Source organism: Argopecten irradians, unplaced genomic scaffold (assembly GCF_041381155.1).
Source record: "Argopecten irradians isolate NY unplaced genomic scaffold, Ai_NY scaffold_0059, whole genome shotgun sequence".
Lineage (NCBI taxonomy): Eukaryota > Metazoa > Mollusca > Bivalvia > Pectinida > Pectinidae > Argopecten > Argopecten irradians.
Genome location: NW_027187526.1, coordinates 37,265 through 55,961, shown reverse-complemented (window position 1 = coordinate 55,961; position 18,697 = coordinate 37,265). Strand labels below are relative to the sequence as shown.

The 18,697-nt window shown below is 33.4% G+C and overlaps 1 pseudogene; it reads right to left on the bottom strand.

Moving 5' to 3' along the window:
* Window positions 1-1,330: 1,330 nt before the first annotated feature.
* Window positions 1,331-18,697, bottom strand: part of LOC138311596 (uncharacterized) — a 29,799-nt pseudogene continuing 12,432 nt past the window's right edge.

The window sequence follows — 18,697 nt, the reverse complement described above, 5'->3', positions numbered from 1 at the left end:
ACACCCAGCAAAGCATTATGAATATGAATATATTTGGAAAGAGCAAAATATTATTAAAGCACAAACCACTTTACTTTAAAACAATGGTGTAACAGCGGAATATTTAACATAAAACATAAATGGAATAACATAATAAATTAATTAACAAACTGGATATCAGAATTTTCTAAAATAAAGAAGGCAATACCTAGTAATTGGCTACATATCTGAAAAAAATGAATAAGAAGATGCCCATCTGCAAGAAATAACTAAGTTCAATAATGGTCCATGTAATATCCAAAGAGAAAATTATAAACACACTTAGGATCTCAAAAGTTTTTGAATACATTTTGTATAGCAATAACTCCAAAAAACTCCAAAACTAAACAAATGAACAAATGGGAACACTTCTATATAATTTGGGTACTTATTTGGCAAATAATAAAAAAAAAAAAAATATAGCAGATAAATAATGTAAGGATTTTCAATGGATTCTTATACAAAGAATTGTCAGCACAGAACATAAACTTAAACGAATGAATAAATCAAATGGCCTATTATATTCTGTAAAAATTAATGAAGAAACATTAACTCATTTATTCTATTTATGCCAAAACATGAAATACTATGGCAAAAATTAAAGACATCATCATAAGTCTATTTAACTTATGTTAGGACTGAATACTAATTTAAACAAAGAACAACGAAGCATTGCCAGTATTATTATAATGACATTGATCATGGTGGAAATTTTATATTCAGAAAAAAAAAAATAATTCAATCAGAACAGCAAACATTTTTGGATTGGATGGGACACTGGAAAAATTGATTACGCCATTAGAAAATAGAGTGTGATTGAAATAGAATATAGTGAATATAGAATGAGGAGTGATGTAAAAAAAAACAATACACAACCTAATTATCATTACGAAAACATTAGATATTGAAAGAGAGAGGAGTAATATAAGTAAGAATGATATTAATGTTAAAATGAGAGATATTAGTGCGATGATACATGTATGATGAATTTAAGATGATTATATAACAAAATGCATACAAAAATGAATTAGAGATGAGTAAGTGAATGATGAATATGTACAAGTTGTTTATATGTAAAATGTTTTATGTAATAAAATATTAAAAAAAAAAACAATTAAATTCACAAATATACATGTACCCATCAGAATCGGCAAAGTGAGTTTTAACCTTCGTCAGAAGTGTATTGTTGGAAGACTGAAATTACCAGGGGCCCCTGAAATTATCTGGTTGATCCAATCGTGATCCTGCCGGAATTTTCCGTTCATATTTTCCATTTGGGTTATTTAAATAAATTATTTTTCTAACAGCTGGCGATCGAATAGTATTTGAATGATGCGAATGACTTTCCAAATGACTGAAGGTGGCATGGTGTTAAGAAATGTTTTTTTACCTCGATCTACTTTAGAAAAGAATATTTAATGTTTTATCATTGATCCTGTTTCATTAATAACTTCAGTAACTTTGATCGTGATAGAAACGTTTAAATGGATTATGAAACACAGTTTTATCATCTAGATAGTGTTGTCATCATCTCTGGTTCGATTAGTATCCTCATCGTCAGATGGCAAAGGATCCGCGCGTTTTGTGAAGTCAACATCTGCATAGTCAGTCCTATTCTCTATACCATGGATGATATAATTTCTGCCTTTTTGTGTGTCCTTTTTGAATTCGATATCAAGATAGATAAGGCCATCTTTGTTCTAAAAAATAAATAAATAAAAACAAGTTTATAGTAGGATTTGCAATCAACACACGTCCCATGTCGTCAATTACATTTTCTTTAATGTGTCAAGCTGTTATCATATCTTAGTTAAGGGATCATCGTTTTACAATTTCTGTTGATGTGTACTCAAATTGAAACGATCTATCTTTAGTAACAGTGAGTTTTAGTTGAACTTTTGACCCCAAATTCAATCACATTTTTCACAGGGTTTATCAGTTCTGATATTTTTGGTTAGTATTGACCTATTCAAACACAACATTTACAGTCAAAATATCGTTTTGGCGGCAATATCATTTTTGGCGTAAACATGTAATAAAGTACGATTGCCGAAAACGGACTGACAGTATTGTGTTACTAGTTTTCGTCAGCAATTTGAAATTTGGTAGATTTAGTGGCCAAAGTATATCGTGACTCACTGAAGTAAAGTAAACATCGCGTTTTGCTTTTGATGCCATTCCCCTAACAGGTAAAGTCACCATTTGACCGTGTAAGAATCGATCACAGAAAAAAGGAATGTTAATTGGTATATGGATCCAGTAGATTTCCAAACTGCACTTTTTTGTCATGTACACATTTCGTGTACAGACAAATGTACTACTATCATAACAACAGGTTTTCGTCAACAAAATATGGACGTACAATTTTTTTTTGATGAAAACGTACTACTAAAACATGCTTATAACAATAGGTTTTTGACACAAAATTTGTACGTACATATTTTTGCTGACGTGTTACTAATTTCATAATTCTGTCAGTCCGTTTTCGGACATCGTAATAAATAGATTATTCCTTGTTTCTTGATGAATAACATATAGACTATATTTCATCTCGTTAATTGAAAATTACAAATGTAAATATATCTTGTTTTAGCGCAATAGTTCTGAACGAATCTCATAACACAGAAAATTATTGATATACTTATTAAATTAAATGAAGAAAATTTTGTGCCAGGTATTTATCAAGATGAAGAGAAAGATAAATTGGAAACAATTATTATTAGCATAAAATTTACAGTTTGAAAAGTAAGAAATATTGTGAAATACCTCATATACTCAAAATACCAAAACAAAAATATAATTGTCCAATTCCTTTGGTATTTTAGAAAATGTTGGAAATATTGAAACGTCAATCTTCTAGAAAAAAGGAACTGTACAAGGTGTTACTAAATGCCATTGAATAGCAAAGTATCATAATCTTTCTCTATATAACATTTAGTAGTACTAAATAATTGTGTTTCGTATTTCTGTTTGACGTCTGAAAATTACTGATACAAACAACTGTATTTACTGTATGAAAAGAGAGTTAATGAGAACTTTTTCTACAATATATTATATTTATATAATTTTTCTGCACGAAGGAGTTACCTCCCCTTATTACAATGCATGAACTTATTTTTATTTGGAATAATGTTATCATAATTCGTCTCTTAATTAAAGGGCCACTACCTTTCCGAAACGGCTTTTAATTTTTAAAATAGGAATGTGAAACGAGATCAATAATTTTGTTGAGTCGCAGAAGTTATTAACTATACGTTTACTAGCACACTTATCACCACCTTCAGAACTGTTTAATTAGAATAGATAAAATGTTAATTTTCATAACGCGGGTGGTTTTATGTTTCCCGCCGTCGTCCTAAATGCCGCGCGGTAGTTGACTATCACTGCGCCAGACGGCAAAACAGCGAAATGAATTTCCACTGTTATCGTACATTAGACAGGAAATCTTGCATATGTTTGGTGTTGTAACCTCATCTTAAGCCATCGATATATATTTTCTTTTTTGTTATTAATGTTTTTAAGAAACCTATAAATTTTGCTCCGGAAAGGTAGTGGCCCTTTAACAAATTTCCGTTGATGAGATCAATTTATATTTCAAGATTAACTTGAATAGATGTTTTTGTTATGGAGATATAATACAAAAATCTGAGTATAATTGGATATTTGTGTTATATCTACATAACAAAAAAATCTTTTCAATTAATTCTCTTCAATATTCAAAATATATTCTGGGACTATTAAGTCTTTGAAAATAATTATCGTCATCTCAGTAAAAACGAACCGACGTTGCAAACGACGTCGCCATATTTTCCTTTATCGGCTAATAAAGTAAATTTTTAAACCAATTGAATGGTTCGTTACGAGCAAAATTGAATTCATATATTTCCAGTTAGCATTGATTAAAAGGTAAACTAAATACATAATTAAAATTATCAAATAAAGTAATATTATTGTATCCACATTCATGTACAGAAGGATTTATTGGAATTGTTACCATTAAATTTAGAAATAATGTGAAGTACTAAAACAAGAATAAAATGTCCAATCTGACTTTGTTATAGATGTTAATTAAAGAATTATTCTAGAAAATGTTGACAATCATTTGAAATGAAACAAAAACGGTACTAGGTGTTACGAAATACCATATAGTATATTTTCCTATGTATACATTTAGAAACTACATATTTTTATATTTCTGTTTGAAGTCTAATGATTAGTGGTATAAATAACTAAATTGACTGAATGAAAAGAGCGTGAATAAGAAATGTTTCTTAAATATGAAAGAGTAATTTTTAATGCATGGGTTTGTACCTCTCTTATATAGTTTTCTTTGTAAAGGAGTTACCTTCCCGTATTTGAGATGCATTAGCTTATTGTTATTGAAATTAATATCAAATTTCGTCTCTGAATTTTTATAAATTCAGTAATTATACAGTATTTACAGTTAATATTAAAAAGTGATGTTATAGGGTAGATTAATCACATAATAAACTGAAATAATGAAAAAAAAATGATAAAGGTATCCACGTTCATATACACGGGCGTTTACCTGAACACCTCTCACACGGGTACATACAGTCATGTAACGGTTCATTGGTTTTCTATAGGAGATCAAACTTTAGTGTTGTAATTGAGATACGCAACATATTTAAGTCACACGCTTTTAAACATGCAGTTTGAGCTTGGGTACGTATGTTATGGAGATAAGCCGGAAACTGTACAATATGTGGGAGAGAGAACTGTATCGAGGCCTGTCAGTGCCAAGATCTATTCTCCTATTTGCCTATGTTATATGTGATGAATAGCATTCATGAACCGAATGCATGAAGCATGCTTTTTGATGACAACTACATTTGTATCAGTAAATTAATTTTCACCATGTCCACCAACAGTGATGGAGGGATATTGCGTTCTCAATTTAAGCGATATAAAAAAGGACATTTCTTTCCAATGTCTGATGTGGTAAAGAAATGACATATGAAACTAGACTTGCAATTAAAGCGTTTGTTTGAAAGCGTCTTGCTAAAATGATCGCATATAATAGTGATTTACATGCCAGTTCAAAACAGTCGGAGCCCTAAAAGCCTTTATTGAATTCAGAGGATCTAAAATTACGAACTTTTTAAGGACAATCTTGGATTTATTTATACCATTATGTGCAATTTCATTCAACAAGCCAATGGGATTTACGTGAAATTCTGATATATTGTTGAAACAGTATCAAATTAAGTGTAAAACTACCGTGCAGATGATTTGGAAATTTAAAATCAAAAGTAGTGTACAAAAACAACAAGGTTTCATAAAGCGGAAATTGGAGTTAATATTGTAGATAAGTGTTAAATGGTGAATTCATAATAGGGAGGAAAACTGGGATATATACAGAAATTCTGTGGGAGGATTAAATTCTTAACGACTTTTGACTAATAAATCATGGACAGATACTTTTGCCAAATAAAAGGTACATTATTTCATTACGTATATCACTTGGATTTCTTTTAAATTCACAAGAACCCTTGCAGTTAACACCAAATAAACTTCATGTTATATACCGGACTTTAGCAAGTCTTCGTAAGCCTTAACAGGGGTTGGCGACATATTATCGCGCAGAACATTTTATCGTGAGTTTTGCTTTGCCGACTTTTGACTAATAATAAATCATGGCCATATACTTTTGCCAAATAAAAGGTACATTATATGGTTTCATATAACACTCAAATTTCTTTTGAATTCATAAGAACGCTAACATCAAAAAAACTTCATGCAATGCATTAGACTTTAGCGAAGTCTTATAAGGCTACCGTACATTACACGACAATATAAGTTAATTCGTCACTTTTAATTACTCGTACATATATAGATCTATATTATTATTATATTTTGTAAGTTTTTGTTGATAAATTTTGTACTTTTTCCCTTTCAATATAACGCAGTTGTCGATAAACAAAAGACACAGCTCCCCGTGACAGATCAAGGGAGGAAACATGTACTCAAAACTATTTACTTTTACTGCGCAATAATATGATCAGATATAGTTCGTCAATGCAACCAAAACAAAAAAACTTTACAAGCGTTATAAGAACTTTCTTTTGTAGTTACCTTCCTAACATTTGATTACAATAATCGATCAGTGGCATGGATAATGTTAAATTTAAATAAACATACACAATCTAAAATTCAACGAAAGTCTGCCGCGGGTTAAGACAGCGAAGAAGGCGTTGTTCGTGATTTTCGGGAGACCACTGATCTCGCAGTAATACAAATATCAAAGAGTCCCAACTGAAAACTTAAAACACTCCATCCATGGTGTATATGTATATACAAATTCTGTGGTTTTGAAAATTTGGATTTTATTTTTTTCATACCATCAAGTATTACGTGAAATGAACAAAACAACTTTTAAGTTTCATCGCGGAGTGGTTTCATTGTTTTGATGTGCACAGGCTCGCCGAGCGTATCTAAGAATGCTGTTTCACAGCATCAATAAGATAAAAAACTAATTATTTATTTTAATACACTAATTACATAAAAAATAACCTATCTTCAACTACAAGGTAAAGGGGAGTTACTCGTACGTAACAATTTAATTGACTAAGAACACAGAATTCGGCAGTACGGAAAACTCGTAATCCGGACGGTTTAGGCTGGGAACGAAGGTGTCCGGATTATCGAGGGTCCACTGTATATATACGGTATAACTGGAGGATCGCTTCAGTTATAAAACGAGACTATTACATACACAATTATTTGATATAAATATAAATTGGTGGCTTGATATTAAAATATTAAATCTGGAAATTGGAATGAGAGCCCTTTTTTGAAAGGAAAATGTATTGTTAATTACATGATTTACGGAATAAGATTATTTTAAAACAATGATCTAATGGTGACAATTTGACCGTCACATTAGTGATATTGCAATATTCAATTATCTAAAGGTCACAATACAATTACTGATGACAATCATTTGATGGAAATAATTCAGCTGAAAGAATAAACAAAAAAGTATCTGAAAGAATTGAAATTTTATATTTTTCCCTCGGGTTTCGTACACAATCAATAGAGAATATCCATTCTGCTTTGCAATCGTAACCAAAAGCAATTTTTCCACCCATTCGATGAAATACAACTGTTATTCATCAAGAAATAATATATTTCCTTAGACTCATTGAATTTAATCAAATCAAAATCAAATCAAACAAATAAAAAGCCAAAACATTTCTCTATAATATCAAATGCAACGTAATATAATTAATAGATTTATTTTACACGAAGATGATTTTATGATAGATGCGATCGTAGTATTACCCTTTTTCGGGACGGTTCCATGTTGTCAACGGGATTGGTTCCATTCGAACTATTGGTGTAAATGTTATCTGAAGGTCCACCAATGTCTTCAACATTTTCATATACATCAGCAGCTGAAATGCATGTGAAGATAGATATCGTCAGAGTTTGACAAGCGCCATTACGAAAATTATACAATAATAACATCTTTCCCTATATCTAGAGGTTGTGACAACGAAATCACAACCCGAGGGGTAATTCATGAACGTCCAACCCGAAGGCTTGCAGAGGGTTGGACATTCAGGTATTCCACCCAAAGGTTGTGATTTTGTTGTCACACCATAATAGGTAGGGAATGATTCTTTTTTCTCCCGCAAACATAAGAAAAGGAAAATACAATAGCCTAATAAAAGCATTTTCACCGCGACATGAACATGTGTCCGTTGTCTGCGCGTTTATGTTGTGATGACAATGCACGCCACGGTCACACCGCATGAAGTAATGACGTCACGTTATTGCCTTCAGGTTCGAAAGGTTAGCGCGCGCAATCTGTCATACCGTCGGGGTTCACAGAGAAATCTCCAACGGCTTTAACCGGTGACGAATCAGTGAATCGTGGGATAAATATAATAACAAAAATAAACTGAATAAATGACACCAAAGAAATGTTGGCCCCAATCACTGTGTATGGTGTTAAACAAGGGCAATACCAATGTCCACAAGTCTCCAATATTCATGTCTGCCAAATATCACTTAGGTTTGAAATTGATGAGCATCCATCTTATTCCTTTGATAATGCATTACCAGAGTTTTATTTTATTTTATCTTCTTTTTTGGAAGAGAAGGGCATGATAAACTACAAATCAATTTGGTGACAAATTCATCAAATTACAAAATGTAGAGCTATACATTTGTATCTATAATTGTGTTATATCAGTCAATCAATCGATAGAGGGTTACATCGAAGTATAATCCGCGGCCAATCTGTCGGTGCTGGTTTTCTGTAATTTATTGTACGAAATCATAGATAATGTGTTATTTTGCTTTCCGCTGACTATACCCCGTTGCGGGCAAATTACGATACTCATTGACGATCCTAACACAATGAGGACGCGCAATATCACACGAATACAAATTCGGAACCTATTGCCCCCGAATGGCCCGCAATAGGGTCGAGGATTTCGTCCCTATAGTGTTGTCTAGTCAGCGTTCCATTTCTAATGATATACATCTCCGTGTTTTTCTGTCTAGAGCGAAATCATCCCAAACCATTACCGAGCATCAATCAAAACGATTGTGTTTTGTCACACAACAGTCGCGGTATCGTTCCTTTTTTCCCCCACCACATTCGCCTCCTATCCAATAAGAACTTTATGACTAGTAGCGTTTTGAAGGATTTTTCCTATATTTCCCTTATTTGGAACCGTCCCCCGAAGGGTCAGAGTAACATTTAAACAAAATCTGTTCCCCATCCCATAAATATTTTTAGACGAAATCTGGTTTGAATTCTTCGAAAACTAATGACAATTAGTATTTTGAAGGAAATTTCCTCTATTTCCCCGATTGGGCCCCGCCCTCCTGCCCCAAGGGGATCAGAGCCCAAGGGGATCATTTACACAAACTCTGTTCACATTCTCTCAAAGATGTTTCTGACCAAATTTGGACAAATATCAATGATAATTTTATGACAAGCAGCGTTTTGAAGGAATTTTCCTCTATTTCCCCAATTAGGCTCCGGCCCTCCTGCCCCTGGAGGGTCGGTATTACCATTTAAATAAAAGCTTTTCCCCTTCCCATAAAGTTATTTTTGACCGAATCTGTATGAAATTCTTTGGAAGTTAATGGTAAGTGGCATTTTAAAGGTATTTTCCTCTATTTTCGCTATCGGGAGCCGCCTTTTCTGCCCCAGGGGAGATCAGAGCCATCATTTATACAAAATCTGTTCATATTCCCACAAAGATGTTTCTGAACAAATTTGGTCAAAATTCAAAGAGAACTTTATGACTAGCGTTTTAAAGAATTACTAAACATTCCCCTTTTGGACACCGACTCTCCTGCCCCAGGAGTATCAGAGTCACCATTTATACTAAATCTGTTCCCCTTACCCTACCGATGTTTCTGACCAAATTTGGTCAAAATCCAATAACAACTTGATGACTAGTAGCGTTTTGAAGGATTTTTCCTCAATTTCCCATATTGGGTCCGCCCCTCAGACCCGAAGGGGTCAGTCACCATTTATACTAAATCTGTTCCCGTTCCCCTTAGGACGTTTCAGGCCAAATTTGGTTAAAATCCAGTGACAACTTTTGATTAGTAGCGATTTAAACGAAAAGTTAACGCACGGCGGACGGCGCATGGAGCACGACGATTGACGGTGCACTATGTCAATAGGTTGGGCCAGATGACATAATAATATTGAATAAAGTTATAGGCAAAATCTTCCACAATTTACCCATGCTAATTCACATTTTACTATCATCTTGATATTAATTATCTAAATAAAAAGATACATTTACATACTTTTGCCACCTTTTCTGACTTTTTTCTCCTTTTCCTTTATTTCTCCTTTTAGCATCTTTTACACCTTTTCCTCCTTTTGTCTTGACAACTTCTGCATACACATCATTCTTTGTTTCTGGTTCATGGTCGTGGTTTTTTGATTTATCAACAACAGCATATAAATCATTTGGTGATGCTGACTTCGACTTTGATTTCTTGTTCACAACAGCGTATTCTGAGGATGTTCCCGGTTGTGGTTCTGATGTATCATACAGTATGTTGGCTTTGAGTCCATCTTTGAAAAGATAAAACAAGAGGCCCAAAGGGCCTTAACGGTCATCTGGCTACCTTGGCAATAGTAAAATTAATTATATATGGTGTCACTTTGTCAGGACCATGTCAGGATCATTTTCAATTTCTTTCAACAAATTTTATTTTAAACAAGAGGCCCAAGGGCCTTAACATATAGGAAATTAATTAGATATAGTGTCATGGTAGCCATCTTCGATTTGTGATCAACCAGAGATGTAACACTACTTTGTCGGGACCATGTCAGGACCATTTCATGCAAGTTTCAGCCAAATCGCACCGGTAGAACTTGATAAGAAGTTCAAAATGTGTTTTCAAGATGGCGGCTGTGGCAGCCATCTTGGATTGCAGATCGACCCAAAAAATAACAACACTTTGTTTGGACCATGTCAGGATCATTTCATGCAAGTTTCAGTCAAATCGCACCGGTAGAACTTCAGAAGTTCAAAATGTGTTTTCAAGATGGCGGCTGTGGCGGCCATCTTGGGTTTCGGATCAACCTAAAAAATAACAACACTTTGTCAGGACCATGTCAGGATCATTTCATGCATGTTTCAGCCAAATCGCACTGGTAGAACTCGAGAAGAAGTTCAAAATGTGTTTTCAAGATGGCGGCTGTGGCGGCCATCTTGGATTTCGGATCGACCCGAAAAATAACAACACTTTGTCGGGCCCATGTCAGGATCATTTCATGCAAGTTTCAGTCAAATCGCACCGGTAGAACTTGAGAAGAAGTTCAAAATGTGTTTTCAAGATGGCGGCTGTGGCGGCCATCTTGGATTTCGGATCGACCCAAAAAATAACAACACTTTGTCGGGACCATGTCAGGATCATTTCATGCAAGTTTCAGCCAAATCGCACTGGTAGAACTTGAGAAGAAAGTTCTAAATCTGTTTTCAAGATGGCGGCTGTGGCGGCCATCTTGAATTTCGGATCGACCCGAAAAATAACAACACTTTGTCGGGCCCATGTCAGGATCATTTAATGCAAGTTTCAGCCTAATCGCACCGGTAGAACTTGAGAAGAAGTTCAAAATGTGTTTTCAAGATGGCGGCTGTGGCGGCCATCTTGGATTTCGGATTGACCCGAAAAATAACAACACATTGTCGGGACCATGTCAGGATCATTTCATGCAAATTTCAGCCAAATTGCACGGTAGAACTTGAGAAGAAGTTCAAAATGTGAAAAATTAAACGCACGGCGGACGGTATGTGGTTCTATCAAAATATGTGAATTCAGGAGAATCTTGAAAGTTGACCTAACCTCTGTGGCCCCACAGGGGTCAGCAATGCCAAATTTTGGATATGGTATTTAAATGTAATCTAAGGCTAATGATTCTAGCCAAGCTTTACTCATTTACTATGACATTTGAGCAAACATTATTCATAAATGTGTTATCTCTATATAAAATATTAAAGATATGTACTAATGACTTAATATTCCGGATTTTAAGGATTTTAAATAAATAGTATTTCCTACCTGTAAGATCTCATAACAAATAAAGAATATGCCCGTATCATACCTTCAGTAGGTGATATAGGATTCTTATCTTTATCAAATAAGCTTAGTTTTTTACACATTTAAACGAAATACAGTTATTTTAAAATTAAATCCGGTTTAAATTTTAATGAAAAATTGCATCAAAATGGTCATGTTTTCTTTTCTTCTGAGAAAATGATCTCAATAAAAATCGATTTTTTTAGAATTTCCATAACGATTGACATATTTTCAATAAGAAAAGCTTATAAAAAATATACCTAACCACATTACTTTTCAAAATATGACCGATTTGCTTTCTAGTACCCCTAAAATTTTGGCCTGAAAACGTTTGAATAAGTAAATCGGTAGCACTTTTTACCTTTTTTATGTTATTCATTTAACCTTGTTAGTTTCTATGTCTAATGTATTATTGGAGCTTACAAGATAACACAGTAATTACCTATCATAATGATTTTATTTATTCATTATATAACATATAACAAACCATTTTGCAAGCTACATGTCGGCCTGACCTCAAACTTTCAAAAATAATCTAATACAGCAGGAAATACATCTGCTTTTTCCGAGAGAAATGTTTTGCTCTGTGTGATACTGTATTAAAATGGACTATTTTCCGTAATAGCATTTTTAAAATTATAAGTAAAGGTTTTATTTCAAAAAGATGAAAGTATTTCCCTGCAATTTTATTTCCGCATTTTGTTTGTCAGTTTCTGGACGAAAATTAGTATATCTTACGAAGAGTGCCTATTGAAACTCGAATGTTTCCATTCAAAAACCACTAACTTCATTTGGCATCCATATACTGTGTAAACGTATATCTATTCTGCATAGGTATACAGTTATAATTATAACGGTCATTCATTTGTTACTACTGGCGTAGTTTTTCATTTTGGGTCCCCGTAAATCCATATGTAATTCATCTGATTGTTTAGCGACTGTTATTATGATTCTTTGATTTCACTTCATGCAGAGATCTTCAAAATTATACCATATTTACCGATTGCCACTACTTTAGATTGATACACTTCAAGTAAACACTCGGAAAGGTTCCACACGAAATATTTGCTCTAATGCCGATATCAGAATCGAGTTATAACATATGGGTACAAATAAATATAATACGTATGCAGGGGTCCAGATAGTGCCGTTACAAACATATGACGTCACAGAAGGGACGGTCTACGATAAGTGAAGGATTTTTGATGTTAATTTAATATAATTAAATCATAAATATATTTGCCAAAACGATGTTAAATCCGTCGAATTGTTGTCAATGAGATCAACATCATGTCCTGACTCCAAGAAACAATATGAGGCCAAAATGAATAAACGAAATATTTATTTATGTTTGTAGCATCTTTGTCGTAAAACTTGTTACAACATCGTTGCCATTATTGGTTGAAGTTCCAGTCAACTTCAAGTCACGTATGGAGGGGTTATGTCCCCGATGTTATTTAGTTCGGTGGTTATTTCCATCTACCATTTCCGGTTAAATATCTTATTTATTCAATGCAATGTTATCGAGTTTGATCCCAATCAGAACATTCTAAATGAAAGCGAGATAAAATAATATAGGTTATGTTTTATGGTATCCCTTAAGAAACAAACACATTGATTTCCCTCCACATGTAATTTCGAGAAATTGCAATGTCAGTAAGACGAAATCGTTATTCAGGCATTACATCATGAGTATTGTAAAAAATGAACTTACCAGATGATTCATACAAAATATTAGGTTTCAATCCATCTGTAGCAAAACATCGAAAAGAGAAACAATTAAATTTATTATTAGAACTAAATCAAATACGATTTACACCAAGAGAGCCTTCACCGCCATCTGAATATCTCGAGAGCATTAATAGCCAAACACAAACTGAATAGCCAATTTAAAAATAACTATATTTGGCCCCAATCATATTAGACTAATTCTGGCTAGTTTTTAGCAAAATTTTGTTAGTTTATCTGAATCTATTACTATAGGATCTTGTTTAGAAGCTTTCATGCGATAACCTTGAATTCAACTATTTGCAAAAAAATATAGTTTCGGCAAACAATTAAAGCAATACAAAAATCTTTTAAGAAGTTCATGTTCTGATATATTTGATGACTGAAAGGGCCGTTGATCCCCACCTTGCTACCCGTCCAATATCCAGTCTCAGGGCCTCTTAATTATTCAATAGTTTAAAGATCTAAGCCTATATCACCCCTGTGACCTTGAATGAAGGCAAAGTTCATTCATTTGAACAAACTTATTAGCCCTTCATCACAGCATGTCACAGGTCCAATATCAAGTATATTGGCCTCTTAGTTATTCACAAAAAGTCGTTTAAACATTTAGCCTATTTGGCCCTTGTGAGCTTTCAGAAGGTCAATGTCATTCATTTGAATAAACTTAGTAGCCCTTCATTCCAGCATGCTACAGACTAAATACCAGTACTCTGGGCCTTTCGGTTATTGAGATGAAGTCGATTAAGTAAAAAGTTTACGCACGGAGGACGACGCACGACGACGGACGATGCATGATGACAATAGGTCATCCTGGACCTTCGGATCAGATGACCTTAAAATGGATTTTCGCTGGCTAATGCTTCATAGTTTATCGTATACGCTTAACCGTATCTTGGATCTGGTTCCAAGATCCGTGTAAGTTAAACGGAGTTCAGGACTCAGAACTCAATTTTAGGAAATTCTACAATTATTTCGAACTTTATAATTAGAACTTCATTCCTTTAGACCTGTAGATACAACTACCCACCCAAACTCTCCCCCTCTGACGTTTCCTATCTCTATAATCAAATATTGCAAAACTATTTGTTTCTCTATTCTTTAGTATTAGTGAATGGTCGGTGAAAGAAAACCAGTCTAAATGCGTTCATTGGCCTTCCAAAAGTCCTTTTGTAGTCCAAAAATGGTCGAGATCTGTCTAACGTTGTCCAGGTTTGACCATTGAAATTTATGGAAAAGTCTCTTGTAAATTTAGCACGTTTTTAAAAATAAATCTTTAAAAGCGAGGCTGCGTGGAAATGTCAACACAGACATAGCCAGCCAGGAGGACATGTTAGGATTTCTATAAATATAAAACTTCTTCGTACGCAGCACAATTTTGACAGGATAGTTTATTTTTCTCTTTCATAAGAAATCATACTGGATATATTAGCACCATTTTTTACCGACTTAAGTCTTCCTTTGGTCGACTATTCACTTAAAGCTCGTGTCTTTTCAAAATTTTAAAATCAACTAACTCGAGCTTGATAAACATGATAAACAACAGTCACTTGTTGGGGATTAATTATATTGTTCTTAAATATTCCAAATTCGATTTCTTTAATAAATTTTAATACTCAAACCAATTTTAATCTTAAACGGAACTCGGGGCTGGTCCTAGATACATTTATGTTAAATGTTAAAGTGAACTCGGGTTTGTTTCCTATTTCTATTTCAAATATAATTTGGGTATCCGCTCTGTTTAAAGGGCCACTATCTTTCCCGAAACGGCTTTTGATGTTTAAGAAAACGGAATGTAAAACGAGATTGATAATTTTGTAGAGTCGCAAAAATTTATTTACTAATTATCTTATTAACCGTCATCCTAAATACCACTCGTTAAATGATTTTCACTGCTCTAGGCGTCATCCAGCGAAATGAATCTTCACTGTAAACATAGATTACGCAGGAAAATTTGCATTTGTTTGGTGTTATAAACCTTATCTTAGGCTTTCAATATAACTTTTCTTTTGTTATTATTGTGTTTAAGAAATTTTTATTTTTTTTTTGTTTCGGAAAAATAGTTGACCTTTAGTGATTTCTACTCAATTTTATTGTAGCTGACTGTTCTTAATCTTAAGGTAGGTCATTACTTTTGAATACCGCGCCTATTCATATGACGCTATACAGGAAGCTGCGGAGTTGCTTTAAATTCCAGAACGGTTTCCGGTACGCTAAGACATTCCACATGGACATTTTTTCAATGAGTGAAAATTGTCTACATATAATGTTGAATGTTTAAAATCATTAAATAAATCAAATAAAAGCAATGAATTTAAAATAAGTTGGTATCTCTGAGAATTTTGCGGTCCCTGACGTATACAGGAATCGATTTTCAAACACCCGAAGTAACGTTTGTCGCAATAAATGATAAAAAGGAACCCGTCCAGACCGATATTCCGGAATTCTAAAAAACATTGCATACGGATTTCCTTAAAACACACAAAATTCGGGGAAAAATCATAACAAACAAACAGACATAAATCAGATATAATATCATACATACTTATGAACTGATGTGGAATGTTATTTTGCGGCTTACCTTTCAAAAACTAGTCAAATATGACCCATTTTAGCACACGATGGTATGGGGGGAAGGTTTGCGAGTTACAAACTTAAAGCTTACAAAATTGTGAAAATTTGATCGAGGACCTTATGTTTTTAAATTATATTTGAATAAAGTATATTACCTTGGACATATTATATATACATATATAGTGGAATTGACATGGGTTTTCATTTCCTTTTTAGCATATTAATTGAGGACAAAATATGGCAAACATGATAATTATGTATAGAAACGGTCATATGAAATAAAAAAAAAGTAGTTAGAACTTGTAAAAATACAATTGTTTTGTATATTGTTCTATTGTTAGAAAATTTGGACAAAAAACGAGAGGATCGAGACAACATTTACTCGAATATTACAGAAAAAATCATTCTCTGAATTTTTTTATTTCCGGCCAGAAGATTTTATGGATGGTATATTTCAAGCTCAAATATCTCAAAAAGTAGTTCGAGAACACCCTTTTTCTTTACAGATTTGAAATCTGCATGCAGAATAAAAGAATGACATGGGTTTTCCCAAAAACATGGAACTACCTTAAACGGAACTCGGATCTGATTCCTAGTTACGTTTATGTTAAACAGAATTCGAAACTGGAAACTCTCAAACAATTTTATCTCTTCTTGCTCTGTATCATTTCGGTATCATCCAAGACAAATTTCAGATTATTTCCACATGTTAAATATGAGAGACTCAAAGGAGATCTTGTTCGCAAAAATCGCACATGAGCAAATTAAGTAACAACATTAACCGTTCTAGTTGTCATACCAATGAATCTATATAACACTGGAACTAGAGATGCTTCCGATTTCTATCTGAAGATAGCAGCTGTTGTAGCCATCTTGAATTTTGTACATAATCGAACCGAATTAAAACAAAATCATATTTGTTTAGCTTGATCCAAACAAAGAAATTCAATTTGGCTTCTCTCAAAATCGTGGAAGTAACTTTTATGGGTCGAATATGTTAAGAGCTCTATGTAGTCATCTCGTTAAAGAACACAATATAGCTTACTGTATGTGGGCTGGAACGAAATGTTGCTAGTGTAGCTAGGTGGAAAAAATCAATCGAAAAGTGAAGTACAGGGAGTATAAAGGTCACCAGAACATTACCCTTACGAAATGTTGTCAAATGCTATACGAATAGTGATTAATATAAGGATCTGTATTTTATTCAAATTGACCTACATATATATTGTACGTTTAGTATTCCAAAGAATTTAGTCGTTGATTTGTAGTTTTCGAATTCAATTTTGCATAATTTTTAATTCAAACTAAAAAGGAACGCTAATAGAAACAGAATATGATTAGAAAATCAAAATATTTTAAATTAAGGGTATTGAGGAATAAATTAAGACATAATTATTTATGTTATGCTTAACACTTACCTTGGCTGTCGCTATTGCTGAAAAGTGAAATTATTACAAAGTTGTCAAAATATATACCAAAATACATGAAATTTGGATGACGAATGACATTAGAGTAAAAGTACGACAGAGAAATCGTCAGCATTCTAAAGCTAAATTAACCAATACACCTGCCTCCTGGAATAAGTTTAGAACCATTTGAAACCAAGTAATTTCTTCTATCCGAGAGGCAAAAGAAAAGTATCTTTCTAAACTCCAATCATCCTTTGTTGATAAGTCTATCCCTCCTGGTAAATGGTGGCGTATCGCAAAATCAGTTATGAAACCAAAATAAAAAAATGAAACCGATGCCCCATTGGTCATAAATGAGGAGTTAAATTACATCCTATTGATAAAGCTGAATCTTTTAACGATTATTTTACTTCTATATCTGTCTCCAACGAGAAATGCTGATGATTTGCCGCCTAACTGTCCCCAACCTCAACATATATTTTCTACTATCAATATCACTTTACAAGATATAAAAAACCAGTTACATCTTCTCAACGCTAATAAACCAGCTGGCCCAGATACTATTCCTTCTAAATTCATTTTTAAAAAAATGTGTCTAATTCGCTTATTAAACCACTGCACATCATATTTAACAAGTCTTTTTCTACCGGTACTCTTCCAAATGTATGGGAAAGATTCCAATATTACTCTAATTTATAAAGGCAAAGGTCTACGATCTGATCAATCAAATTTTTGACCAATCTCTGTAACCTCTATTTTTAGTAAAATACTAGAAAAAAAAAATCAAATACATGTTTAATTTTCTTTCAGAGAATATAATAAAAATCAATCTGGGTTTTACCTAAAGATTCAACTACTTTTCAATTATTGAATATATATGACACAATTGTTAAACATATGGATAAGGGTAAAGAAGTCAGAATGGTTTTCTGTGATATTAGTAAAGCGTTTAAACCGCGTTTGGCATGATGGTTTTATACATAAATTAAAACATATGGTAGCGGAAACATGATTAAGTGGTTTTCATCGTACTTATGTAAAAGGATACAGAGAGTGGTCGTTGATGGATTTAGATCTTCTTGGAAAACCATTCAAGAAGGTGTACCACAAGGTTCTGTGTTAGGTTCCTATGTCTTTCTTTTATACATAAACGATATTAGTGAAAATTTGTAATCTACTGCAAAACTGTTTGCTGGTGACATCATTATATACATTTATAGAGGGAGACGAAAAGGAATCTGCAAATATCTAAATTCTGATCACAGAAAAAATAGCATTGTGGGCAAACGCTTGGGGAATTGCGTTTAATCCAGATAAAACAGTACGTAGCTCTTCTATTTTCGAGGAGGACTGACTCCCAGGCTTTACATCCTGACCTA